Here is a 13,292-nt window from a genome sequence, read left to right on the forward strand (position 1 = left end):
GATAACACTGTTGAACTAGTGAGAAGAGGGACGACAGAACTCGTGTTACGTTCCATGAATCTATACAGGGCTTTCCGATGGCGAGGATTTGAAAGATATGTGTTTAAATTTTGGTTTTACTCCTCCTTGGCTGTTGCAAGTGTTCTTTTGAAAGATGCAGAGAAGAATTTGTAATTTAACCAATTAGCTGGACTCTGGTTGCAGAATAGCCTCTTCCAGGCCGCTTTTCTGCGACGATAGGCCTTCTCACATTCTTCTGTCCACCAAGGAGACGGCTGTTTAGTAGAGGCTGCTGCGGGCACAGCGAATATTCAGTGGTCTGTTGCATTTTGCAAAAATGAAACCGTCTGCTGAGCTCTGTCATCCCGGCTTGTATTACTAAAGAGGCAAGAGAGGTGGACATCAGATTTTTATAAATTTTGTGGTTGACAAATTTATGAGTTACCCAACTGGTTTTAAGAGGAGATAACACCGGATAGTGAAAGTTATAGGAAAGTGATCACTAGACGTACCCGAATCCTCTGTCGACCAATCAGTCACATCTAGCCTACCTGCTCATAATGTTAAGTAAATGGCTGAGCGAGCAACCCCTCGCATAAAGGTTATTTCTCTAGAATTGCTGCAGCGCACAGCATTTGCAGACAGCCACGACCAGAGAAGCTGGCCGCAGGAATCAGTACGACTTCCCCAGTCACTATGGTGAGAATTAAAATCACCTGCGATGACTGCACTGTTTGTGCCAGTCACCAAGCTGTCTAAACAGTCTGTCCTGTGCACACCAAAAGGAAAATAGACATTAGCAATTGTAATATCAGCACAATGCGGAAATGAAATTTTGATCGCTAAAAGCTCACAGTCAGGGAGAACAATTTTCTTAGAGATAGATGCCTGATGATTTTAGATAGCATAGCTACCAAGCCACCTCCCCTGCCAACATTTCGATATGACCGGAAAACTCGAAAGTTTCTCATTGAAAATGATTTATACGGTGACAACCACGTTTCTTGTAAAAGTACAATATCAGGCTTATGCTTGTGAATAAGTATGTCTAGATCTGGAAGAGAAGACAAGACGGAACGGCAATTCCATTGTAATACTTTGATACCTGCCCTGGGTATTGACCAATTGAAGAGGCCGAAACCGCCTCTTTAAGGTTACCAACATGGGGATAAAGTTTGGGCGGTCCCTTTTTAGCTTTCATCTGTGGAGAACTATAATTAGATGGTGATGACGAAGCACGGCGCTTCTGCGTAGGGCCCGACAATTCGACATCTGTCGTGCAGATGTCACTGCGACATTTACTGCTAGGAACGGAGATGTTAGGTGGGACCTGGGGAGCATCAGAAGGTGATGTAGAGCGGCTAGCACTAGCTGCAGAAGCTGAAAAAGATGCAGACGTTGCTGCCACAACGGGTGTTGATGGTGACGCGGACTGAACTGCAACAAACTGAGCCAACGCCTCAGAGAAAGTGTTTAGCATTCGCTCAACCACAATAATCAGAGCTTTTTCGACTGTGGTCACAATTGAGGCAGTCAAGTTGGAATCAATGTCCCCAATAGAAGCGCGCACACGACTAGCATATGAATCTTTTTTCCTGTTAAGAACAGCGTGAGCATCGGCTCTTGAGCACCGCTTCTCTTTGATAATGTCCAACAAGCTACGCTCTTCACTACGTTTTGCGCAGTTGGCATCATCAGCTGAGTGACTGTTGCTGCAGAGGCAACAATGAGGCTGCTCTGAGGTGCAGTGATCACAGAATGACCTTGTCCACATAAACGGCAGCGGGTCTCCGACTTGCATGCTTTGCCACTATGCCCGAACCGCTAACAGTTGGTGCATTGAAGAGGGCGGGGTTCTAGAGGTTCCACACTGTATACAATCGGCCAGATTTTTAGTTCAGCAGGGCAGTAAGAGCCAGCAAAAGTTGTTATTACCGACTCAGTAGCAACACGCGAGCCGTTTACCTCTCTACTGCAGCGGTAGACTGAAAGGACCCCAACGCCTGCATCCTGAAATTCTTGTAGAAAATCTTGCGGGGATGATGCTGGGTCGACACCTCTTACGATACCCTTGACACATGCAAGCTGTTCGAGAATGAATGCTTTCACCGGCAGCGAGCTGAAATTTTTGCACTTAAGCAAGTCTGCAACACAAGCGATGTCCGAGGACTTGCACACAATTCCTCGACGGCCAAATGGACGCACCTCAGAGATCTGCAGGTATTGGGCAGTCAATGATCTTAGCTCCTGTTGAATTAGTTTGGGGGTTTTCATTTTGATCACACCCTCACCGATTGGAACGATAGCCACGGGAACCGCATCAATGCCATTTTTCTGAAAGGACTCAAGTGGCAGGCTTTTGGCTGGCAAGCTGGCAAACCAAGCTGCCGACCCTCCACCTGGGGAGGTCAACGACATCTCTCAGCAAAACGCACTCTCAGGTTCACATGAACTGCGTCTTAAACTACGCATTGGCCAAAACCCCCAACGTAGACGGGCTCACCAAGGATGAACAAGCCGGAACCACCAGAAGATGCAGAAAACAGCAGCGGCCAGCAAGAACACGTCAGTACGTCCGTCTTCTTCAACGCTGGACGCATCTCCCTTTCTTTCTCCTCTTCTTTCTTTCTCTTCTTCTTCTTCTAGCTGTTAGCTCAATATTAGTGGCTCGGGTTGAGGGAATTTACCGTTCTTTCTGTTAGGGTTCTCCTGAAGTACTATCTGCCAAATGATTTCGATCAACAGATATTTAGGCTGAGGGGCACGAGAGATCGCATGGAGGAGGGGTTTTGGACACAACAGAGCAACCAGCAGTCTGGGTATAGTTTGAGCGACTGAAACAATTTGCTGCATGTCCTCAATGGTGTCGGAGCTGGTTCTTCCTCGCCTTCGCTCCAAAAATTTATTTCCTTCCATGTTCGGGTGGGAAAATCCCCAATTTTCAAGGGCGTCATGTTTTATTTTACTATTTGCAATAGTAGGGATTTGGAAAATAGGGGATTTTGCCACCCGAAGGTGGAAGAAAAAAAATTTTCGGAGCTAAGGCGAGGAAGAACGAGCTCCGACACCATTGAGGTTCGAACTGTTTATTTGCGCTGCTCCCGCTGCGACGTTCTTCTTCTTCTTCTTCACCCCAGGTACATGGCACATACCCACGCGGGGGGATTGGCCAAGGTATAGTTGAATAAACAAAGAAGTTTCCATGGAAGATTATGACAAAAACGTAGCACCAATCGCTGCGGCGTCCTGGTCCAACTTCCTCTTTCTTGTCCGGTGCCGCAAGCCATGGCCTGCGAGCCAAGCGCGGCGCGAGGGGCGCTACAGGGCTCCCCCAACCCTGTAAATCGAAGTCATAGGATTCGCACAGTGGATGGTCTTGGAGGAAGCTGTGCAGAATGCTGGCGCAGTTGAAACGAGAGCGAGTGTAGGAAAGACGGGCACAGGAGTGGCAATGTAGGCTGGTTTGAGGCGGTAAGCAGCCAAGACGTCTTCACGGCCGTTGAAGTCTAACGAGAAGGTCTTCTGCGCACGATGGAGGACGCGGAACGGTTCATCGTAGGCCGGCGTGAGTGTGCACGGAAGTAGTCACGGCGGATGAAGACATGGGTGCAGAGGGCCAGGTCCTTTCTGACGAACAAAGACTGGTGGTGACGGGCTAGAAAGATGACTGGAGTAATGTGACGAAATGTGTTGCGTAGGTCTCCAATGAAGGTTGAAACGTCACAGAATAACGGAGGGGAGGAAGGAGAGAATTATTCTCCAGGGAGACGCACGGGAATGCCGTAGACTGGCTAAGCAGAAGAGCTGCCGAGGTCAGCCTTCAGTGCCCAGAGAATGCGCGGAAGGACGAGGGCAAGGTGGGCGGACCAGCGTTCCCATGGCTGATAAGTGGTAAGTGCAGCCTTCAGTTGTCAATTAAGACATTCCACCAAGCCAATGGCCGAAGAATGGTAGGCGCCCATTTGGATGTGGCGAACGCCCAGAATATTGGCAAGAGCAGTAAACAGCGCCAATTGAAACTAGCGGCCGCGGTCAGCGGTGACGACAGACGGGGAGCCGAAACGAGATCCAGCCTGCCATAAAGGCCCAAGCAATGGTTTCGGCTATAGTGTCAGCAATGGGCAACGCCTCAGGCAGCGGGTGAAACGGTCCACCACCATAATCATCACCATCAGACTGACTACACCCACTGCAGGGCGAAGGCCTCTCCCATGTCTCTCAAATTAACCCTGTCATTTGCCAGCTGAGCCCGCCCTATGCCTGCAATCTTCCTAAACTCATCCGCCCACCTAGCCTTCTGTCGCCCCCTGCTACGCTTGCCTTCACTTGGAATACACTCCGTTACCCTTAAGGACCAGCGGTTATCTTGCCTTCGCAGTACAAGCCCTACCCAAGCCCATTTGTTCCTCTTGACTTCGACTAGGATGTCATTAACACGCGTTTGTTCCCTTACCCGCAATGTCCCCTCACCCGCAATGTTCCCTCAAGGCAATGTCATCAGAGAATCTCAGATTGTTTAGGTATTCTTCATTAACTCTTATCTCCCACTGTTCCCAATTCAGTCCTCGGAATACCTCCTGTAAATATGCGGTCAATAGCACTGGCGAGATCGTGTCTCCTTACCTGATGCACTTCCTTATTTGAATTTTATTGCTCACTTTATAGATTGCTATGTAGCTGTATATATATATATATATATATATATATATATATCCCATTTTTTGACACAAGGCTCATCTACACCCTGACTCCGCAATGCCTGTGCGACTGCTGAGGTTTCCACTGAGTCGAATAACTTGTCATAATCTCATGGAGGCTATATAATGGGTTGGTTATTCTCTGCGCATTTCTCAACCATCTGACTGAGAGTGTGAATATGATCTGCTGTGGAGTATCCTTTACGAAAGCCTGCCTTATCAATTGGTCGATTGAACTCTAATGTTGGGCCTGACTCTATTAGCGATTACCTTGCAAATACATTGTAGGCAACAGACCGTATGCTTAACGCCTGTAATTTTTCATGCCCTTGGCGTCTCTATTTTTATTAATCAAAAAAATTTTTGCGTTTTTCCAAGTATCTGTTACGGTCGATTTCATAAGGCATTGCGTAAACAGGGTGCCTAGTTTTTTCTTCCATGAACAAACGGTCCACACAGGTGAGCAGATCAGAGGCCCCACGTGATAACGGGAGTGGTCCAACAATGACTATGTGCACATGGGAAAACCTTGCGTCAGGCGCCCGAAAAGGAGAGGTAGGCGTGACGGTATGCAGGCGAACTTTGACGCACTCGAGGTAAAGGCAGGTTCTTGCCCAGTGGCGGATGTCGGCATTGATGCGTGACCAAAGGAAATGAGATGTGATCAACTTCAGCGTAGCACGTGTACCAAGGTGCCTCTGGCGGTGCAGTTTTTCAAAAATGCTGCGATGTAAAGCCAAAGTACGTAGGGGCGAGAGACGCCAATGGTTGATTGGCACGTAATGAACTGGGAGGGAAACGGCAGTGGACATTCGGCGAAGGACAGGGACGTGGATGAGGAGCGAAGACGTTGCAGCTCTGGATCAATGCGCAGTGCAGCTGCTATCTCCTCTATGTCCACTGGTGTTAACTACGCCATGGCACTAAGAAGGAAAGCGCATCAGCAGCAGCATTCTCTGGGCTACGGACGTGAATGTGATCCACTGTAAACTCGGAGATAAAACAGTTGGCGCATCTGGCGTGCAGTGTAGGCGCTATGGTTCCATTGGAAGGCAAATATCAAGGGCTTGTAGTCCGTGATGACGTGATGACGTGAAAGTCTCGGCCCTCTAGGAAATGGTGAAAGTGCATGATGGCCAGGTACAGTTAGCAATTCTCGACCAAAGGTTCTGTATTTAGTCTCAGGTGGCTTGAGCTTTTGGGAGAAAAAACTGAGGGGCTGTCAGCTAGAGACGTGCTGCTCGAGAATTGGGCCGACGGCAATGCGCGAGGCATCGGTGACGAGGCGCAGTGGAGCATCAGGAAGTGGATGCATGAGCAAAGAGGCGTCTACAAGCGCCTTCTTTGCAGCAAATGCAGCGGCAGCGTCATCAGTCCACCCAAATGGCGCAACAGAATCTTTTTTCTTAGCCGAAAAATCGGCCACGGTCTTCAGGAAAGAGGCGCACTTCGGGTGAAAGCGGCGATAAAAGTTCAGGAGACCCAAGAATTCTCTTAGCTTTTTGAGTGACGTGGGGGCGGGAAAATATTGAATGGCTTTGGGTTTGCTGTCGAGGGGCCGAATGCCCTGTGGAGTGACAAGGTGGCCGAGGAACTCTATTGAAGCTACGCCAAAAGGGCACTTTTTCGGGTTGCTGACGAGCCCATATTCACCAGTCTGTGGTAGAGGGCGTGCCGATGAGCTTCATGCTCAGCACCGGATTAACTTGCTACGAGGAGATCATTGATGTAAGCGAACACGAAGTGGAGGCCTCGCGTGACCTCGTTGATAGATCACTGTCAGGTCTGTGCGGCGTAGCGCAAGCCAAAAGGCACCCACACGTACTCAAAAAGGCTGAATGGTGTGGCAATGGCCGCCTTCAGAATATCAGCGGGCTCCACAGGAATTTGATGATAAGCCTTCACTAAGTCAATTTTAGAGAAGAGCGTGCACCCAACCAGATATGATGCGAAGTCCTGTATGTGAGGAAGTGGATCGCGGTCCGGTAAAGCGTGAGCATTGAGGGCGCGGTAATCTCCACATAGTCTCCAGTCGCCAGGAAATTTCTTTGGCACCATGTGAAGTGGCGATGCTCAGTTGCTGAAGGAAGGGCGTACTATGCCGAGTTCCAGCATGTGTTGGAAATCGCGGCGAGCTATAGCGAGGAGTTCTCCCGACAAACGTCGAAGGCGAGCAAACACCGTAGGTCCCGAAGTCACGATGCGGTTGGTGGTCGTGTGTTTCACCGGTGACCCTCTGGTATGCAGCTTTGTGAGGTGTGGAAAATCAGCCAGAACATTCGCGTACGGTGAAAGAGGGACGAGAGCGCAAAGACCTGTCGCCGCAGTAGTGGAGAGTGCTCCGTTGACGAAGTACGTGCTGAGATCTATTAGGCGATGAGCTTGCATGCCAATGACTAGGTTGAAGAAACTGAGGAAGTCCGCGCTGACAACAGATTGCGGGAAGTCAGCGATAATGAATATCCAGCGAAACGTGCTGCGCAATCCGACGTTAAGCCTCAGGAACCGTTAGCCGTACGTGGCAATGGGGGAGTTGTTGATCGCTTTGAGTGGGGAGGCTTGTTCATTGCGACGGCGATCTGCCCAAGAGGCAGCTATCACGCTGACTTGTGCTCCCGTGTCGACCAGGAAACCGGTGTCAGTATTCTTGTCCGGGACGTAAAATAGGCAGCATGTCCGTCCACCGGCAACACTTGCCGCCGTCAGTGGCCAGTCGCAGATTTTCTCGGCCAGGAGCACGGGTGTGTGCACTTGCGGACAGAGCTGATGAAAATACGGTTGTACCAGCAGACAGCCGAGGGCGAGGCAGCTGGCCGCGCGTCGGATCGCTGGTATTCCGCGGAGCGGCGGCTTGTCCTGAACCTCGGTGGAGAACAGCGCGACAAAGGCGCGAGGACATCGAGCCGCGTGGCAAGAGCATCAAGTCGACATTCGATGCCGGCAAGCTGGGAGTCTGCGGCAGTAGTTGGAGTCAGACATGTCACAGAGCTGATGTTTGAGAGCCGTGAGTAGCCCGCAACACGGTCAGTGAGTTCAGCGAGCTTGTCCAATGAAACATCACCTGCAGCTGTGAGTATGGGGACCATGTCTTGGTAAGACGCTGATGGAAGAAATCACGTAGAAGGAGGTCGTGCTGAGCAGCGGAGTCTCCCAGAAGCTGTCGCATGCAACGGAGGAGCTGCGAAGGGCGGCTCTCACCAAACTCTGTAGCGCTAAGGAGCTGCTGGAGATTGCTGCGCTCGGAGGCTGACTTGCGTACGATGATAGCGGCCTTCAACGTGTCGAGTGGTCGAGCCTAGTCCGGCGAGCTGACGATGTCTACTAAGCCCTCAGCGACGTCAGGAGGCAAGGGAGACACGAGGTGGAGGAACTTAGTCTCCTGTCTGGTGACACGTCGCAGCTGAAGATGCGCCTCAATCTGCAGGAGCCAGGCACGGAGGGTATTGGGTGAAAATGGCGGCAGGCTGACTACCTGGAACGCGGCCTTTGATGCACCGAGAGACAGAGCGTTCTGGGACGCGTCGCCGCCGGTAGGAAGGGAGGAAGAGCCAGGGGAATCCATGTAGGATGTTAGGGTTGCGTGTTCGAAGCCGGGTCGCCAAATCTCTCGGAGCTAAGGCGAGGAAGAACCAGCTCCGGCGACGTTGAGGTTTGAACTGTTTATTTGCGCTATTGGCGCTGCGGCGGCCTGCCCCAAATTCCTCTCCCTTTTCCGGCGCCGCGTGCCATGGCCTACGAGCCGAACGCGGCTCTTCGGGGGGGCTACAAATTCAGTGTGGAAAAAGCGACTAAACCAATCCAAAGCCGTTGGAGCTGACCCGGGGAAACTCCCCTGATCTCTCCTGGGATGTAGCATGTTGGGATGAAATATGGGAAATATGGGGGGGGGGGGGGGCAAGCGGGAATTAGGAGGGGTTAGAGACAGCGGGAATCATACCGTATTACTGATCCTTTTGAGCTCCATTAGTAATCAGTTCTCTTGCTTAACAATCATCGTCGCCTTAAGTCAACGTTGCGTATGATTTGAACGGTTCTTCAACCTTTTCGCTGTCACTGTCCAAAAGCGTCGCCGGCATCCACAAAAAATGCCAAGCTGTGCCGTCCAACCTTTGGTACCGTAATTACTGATTTCAAGAGATCACCTTTAAGGGTATTTGATGCAAAGTATCGGGCCGCGCCTCGAGTTTTCCGAAGTGAGACCGGCGTGATTGAGTTTGTACCTTGCACGCACGTCATTTCTTCAAAGTCTCAGCCGTAGTCACCGTGCGATGACGTACTAACGCTGATAAAAAAGAATAACATTTTATTCGATGCCGGCGCTGCAGAACGACGCGGTTGCAAGTGCATACAGAACTGCGAGGAATTGGCAGCAGAATGCGCTCCCGAAGTTTTATCACAGCGGTGCAAGCGGATATAAGCACACAGGTTGGTATTTTAGTTCAAAGACAATACCTTGTGTGTGGCGCTCTTTTGGCCTTAGTCGCCCTTGCGCCATAAAATCCTAGCATCATCATCAGTTCTATTACAAGAATTGCTTAGATAAAAGTATGAATGGCTACTACCAAGAAGAACGAAAACAATCTTCAGCTGCAAAATATAAAAAAAAAATTTCCATAGACTGGCTTTTACAAGCTCTTAGCCGGCGGAACTGTTTTTACACAGACTAGGTAGGACGGCGTTCCCATGGCCACAATGTATTTAGGCATCTGAAGCATACTCTCAAATCTTAGATTTAGACATCTGAAGTAAGCTAGGACAGGATATACGTAGCGAATGCGCGGTGACTTCTGGATCTGAATAGTTATATGAAACCCTTGCATGCACTAGATGCGCCTTTATTCATGCTTAAACCTTGAGCTCTCGTGGCGGAGTCATTCTACTTCCGGCCCACGGTCGTGAAAGGACACAGGATGGCTGGCTCTTCGCGAGCTTTGATAACGGCCGATGCTGGCCGCGGAACATCGTTTTTGGACAGTTTGAAAGATTACGCGATTGTTCTGCCGCCCCTGCCTACCGGAGAAGGACTGAAAACAATGGTTGTTCTTCACAGCGACGCCGCTAGAAGGCCTTAGAGGATTGAAGATTTCCGCCAGCTGATGAAAGAAGCCGGCGTCATCGAACAGGTGGGCGGTATCAGAGCATACCAGATGTCGCACGTCTGGTTAGTAATGTTTCGCAGCCAAGAGGTCAAGAAAAAGCTGCTTGACGCCGGGCATATCACTGTTAAATTAAAGAATTGCGTGGTTTTTGACCCTGAAAGGCACGAAGTCTGGCTGAAGGTTCATTGGTGCGCCTTCAACGTGAGCAACAAAACTCTAAGGCCGGCGTTCGCTGAGTACGGCGAACTGAAAGAACTCTCGAGCGATAGATTGAAGACCGGAAAGCTTAAAAACGCTAACTCGACTACTCGAGTTGCGCGGGTGGTTCTACGAAAAGGTGAAAGCCTCGAGCGCCTACCCCATCATATGCGTATTGGGAATAGAGCAGTGTTAGTCGTCGTGCCTGGGCGTGCGCCTATATGTCTCCGCTGCCGCAACACAGGCCACATTAGGCGTGACTGGGAGTTGCCCAAGTGTAGCCATTGCCACGCGTACGGGCACAAAGAAGCTGAATGCATGAAGTCGTACTCCCGCGCGGCTGGGCGAGGAACAGTCGGCGAAAACAGTGAGCTACATATGGACGACAATGAAGCTGAGCAGGCCGCCTCCAACCTAGTGATCGACACCCTAACGACTGCATTGAAGCGCGACGACAAGGAAAACGACACGCTATCGACTGCTGAACCAACGCTGAGCCCACCCGAGTCGGCAGTCACGAACAAGGTTACCGAGCAACCGCAGGATTTCCCACGCCCCGCTGAAAAAGGCAACGAGGAATCCATGGAGGTCGACCCTGCTGCTCCTGAACGGCGCAGCGACGACGTCGATGCAATGAGCCCGGAGCAAAGGCGACGCCTGCTACAAAGCCAGCGGGACGCCGGCGACATGTCAGCAGCGGGCAACTATCGTCGTTGCTTCCTCGCGACGACAACCCAAAGTCCTAATAATGGCGGGACGACACCACACGGCGCGACGTTGTGTGTACAAAGGTAAGTGCCATACTGGTGGCCTTGCCTTGCTAAGCGATGGCGGCTTTTGAGACACCTCGTCGTAGCCACGCTCAATACCAGAGGGCTTTCATTCAGGAGGAGGCAAAATCAGCTGTTACGACTCGTGACTGAGCAGCAATTGGATATTGTAACCGTACAAGAAACCAATATCGAGGGTCAAGACAAGACCGACAGTATGGTGCGTCCAAGCCGCCGTGGTGGCTGAGTGGTTATGGCGCTTGGCTGCTGGCCCGACAGACGCGGGTTCGATCCCGGCCGCTGCGGTCGAATTTCTATGGAGGCGAAATTCCAGAGGCCCGTGTACTGTACGATGTCAGTGCACGTTAAAGAACCCCAGGTGGTCGAAATTTCTGGAGCCCTTCAGTACGCCGTCCCTCATAGCCTGAGTCGCTTTAGGACGTTAAGCCCCCATATCAAATTAAGTGTGGTTCGTCCGTTCAGCAGCCGATACGATATTTGCGTGTCTTATGTGGTGGGTACTTCGGCAGGGTGCATGCTTTTGATACGCCAGTCTCTGGGAGCGATTGTGGCTAGAGTTCAGACTTGCATTTTCGGTAGTTGGATTCTTTGTGACATGACATTTGCTGGTCTGGAATGGTGCATCTTCTCTATTTACGCACACACTAACGTGGAAGAGAGGCAAAAACTTTTTTAGACAGTTGGAAACTATTGTAATACAGACCGTCTGCTCGTCTGTGTTGGCGATTTCAACTGCGTATGCATGGAACGCGAGGAGACCTGTTCGACTCTCTATAGAGATGCGAGTACTGCCTATTTGAGTGACGTAACTGCTCGCTGTCATCTCGAAGATGTTGGCGATTGTCTAGGGTGTGTTCTGGAGTTTGTTTTACTCATTTCCAGGGAACGAGTCACGCACGTTTGGATCGGGCGTACGTGTCTGCCGAACTGATACCATTCTGCGCCGAATACCTCGTACGAGCGCCGTTTAGTGACAATTGTCTTGTTGTCTTCCATGTAGGGAAAAGAAAATGAACGAAAAGCAAGTTCGTGTGGGAAAACTGGAAACTTAATGAAAAGCTGCTTAAAGATGATATCTTTATGGAACGTGCAGCGTCGGCGATATGCGCACTGCAAATCGAGGACACTGAACTACTACTACTTAAGGGGGAAAGATTGAAGCAGGCAATGAAAATGACAGCTATTGAACGATCGTGCGATATAAAGCAAAAACAGGGAGTGAAGGAAATCATGCTCAGAGATGACATGAGGTTTTTGACAGCGCAAGAGTGCAAGCAGCAAGGAGCCTGCATCGAAGAAATTTGCTCCGTTAAGCAGAAACTAGAGGCGATAGATGCGGAGCGCTATCAAGAAGCGATCATGAGGGCGAGGGCACAACGCCTGATAGCTGGCGAAATGCCCACGAAACGTGCTCTAGGCTTGGAGAAGAGGCATGCCCACAAGAATGGCATAATGAAAACAGAGTGTAAAAGTGTAATTTACTCCGATAAACGAAATATAGAGAGGGCCTTTTATGAATATTATAGCGGGATTTTTGGTTACACGAAAGTAAGGACCAAAGACTTTAAAACCCATTTCCTGTCCTTGATGCCGAAGCTTAGTGATGAAACGAAAGAACTGTTAGAAGTGGCTATTTAAACCGAAGTGCGAAAAGCCATACAACACCTCAACCCTAGAAAGTCTCCGGGACCAGATGGCTTAGTAGCATCGCTTTATAAGGCATTCGAGAATGATTTTGCACAAGTTCTGTCTGCGTTGTTTAATGAAGCTTATGACAAGGATATGCTTCCCCTGTCATTTTTAACAGCCCACAAATTTTTAATACCAGAAAGCGACGATGAAACTAGACTGCGACAAGTTACCGCTTACCGAGCAGTATCAATGACGAGTGTAGATTATAAGATCTTCACAAAAATCTTGCTTAACGACTCCAAAATATTATACAAGAATTAGTAGGGCCACATCAGACCTGTGGTATCAAAGGCCGCACCATATATACCAACATCCACACAGCCCGGTCTGTGCTCGAGTATTGCGACGCCATGCATGAAAGCATCGCAATGCTGCAGCTTAATCTAGAGAAAGCCTTTGACAGGGTGCCTCATGACCTCTTGTTCTCTCTGTTAGAGCACGTGAATGTCGGATCAGTCTTTTGCCAGGGCATAGCCATGGCGTACAGGGGATGCACTACGCGGTTGATAGTGAATAAAAGGGTGGGTGCGCGCATCCGAGTGCAAAGCTCCTTGCGTCAAGTTTGCCCCCTGTCACCACTGCTATTTTGTTTGTATATTGAACTCTTTTGTTTGAGCATAATTCAAAGCAGCAGTATTCATGGTTTTTGTCTGCATGCGGCCGAGGTCCGCGTTCTCGCGTATGCAGATGACTTTGCCGTAGTTTGTGCTGACTACGAAAGCGTTCGCGTTGTGGTTGAAACAGTGAAAGACTTCCTTTGTGAGTTGGAGCGCTGTGAACTGCGATAATTGTTTGGGGCACTGGCAAGGCGATTG

Source organism: Amblyomma americanum, chromosome 1 (genome assembly GCF_052857255.1).
Source record: "Amblyomma americanum isolate KBUSLIRL-KWMA chromosome 1, ASM5285725v1, whole genome shotgun sequence".
Taxonomy (NCBI): domain Eukaryota; kingdom Metazoa; phylum Arthropoda; class Arachnida; order Ixodida; family Ixodidae; genus Amblyomma; species Amblyomma americanum.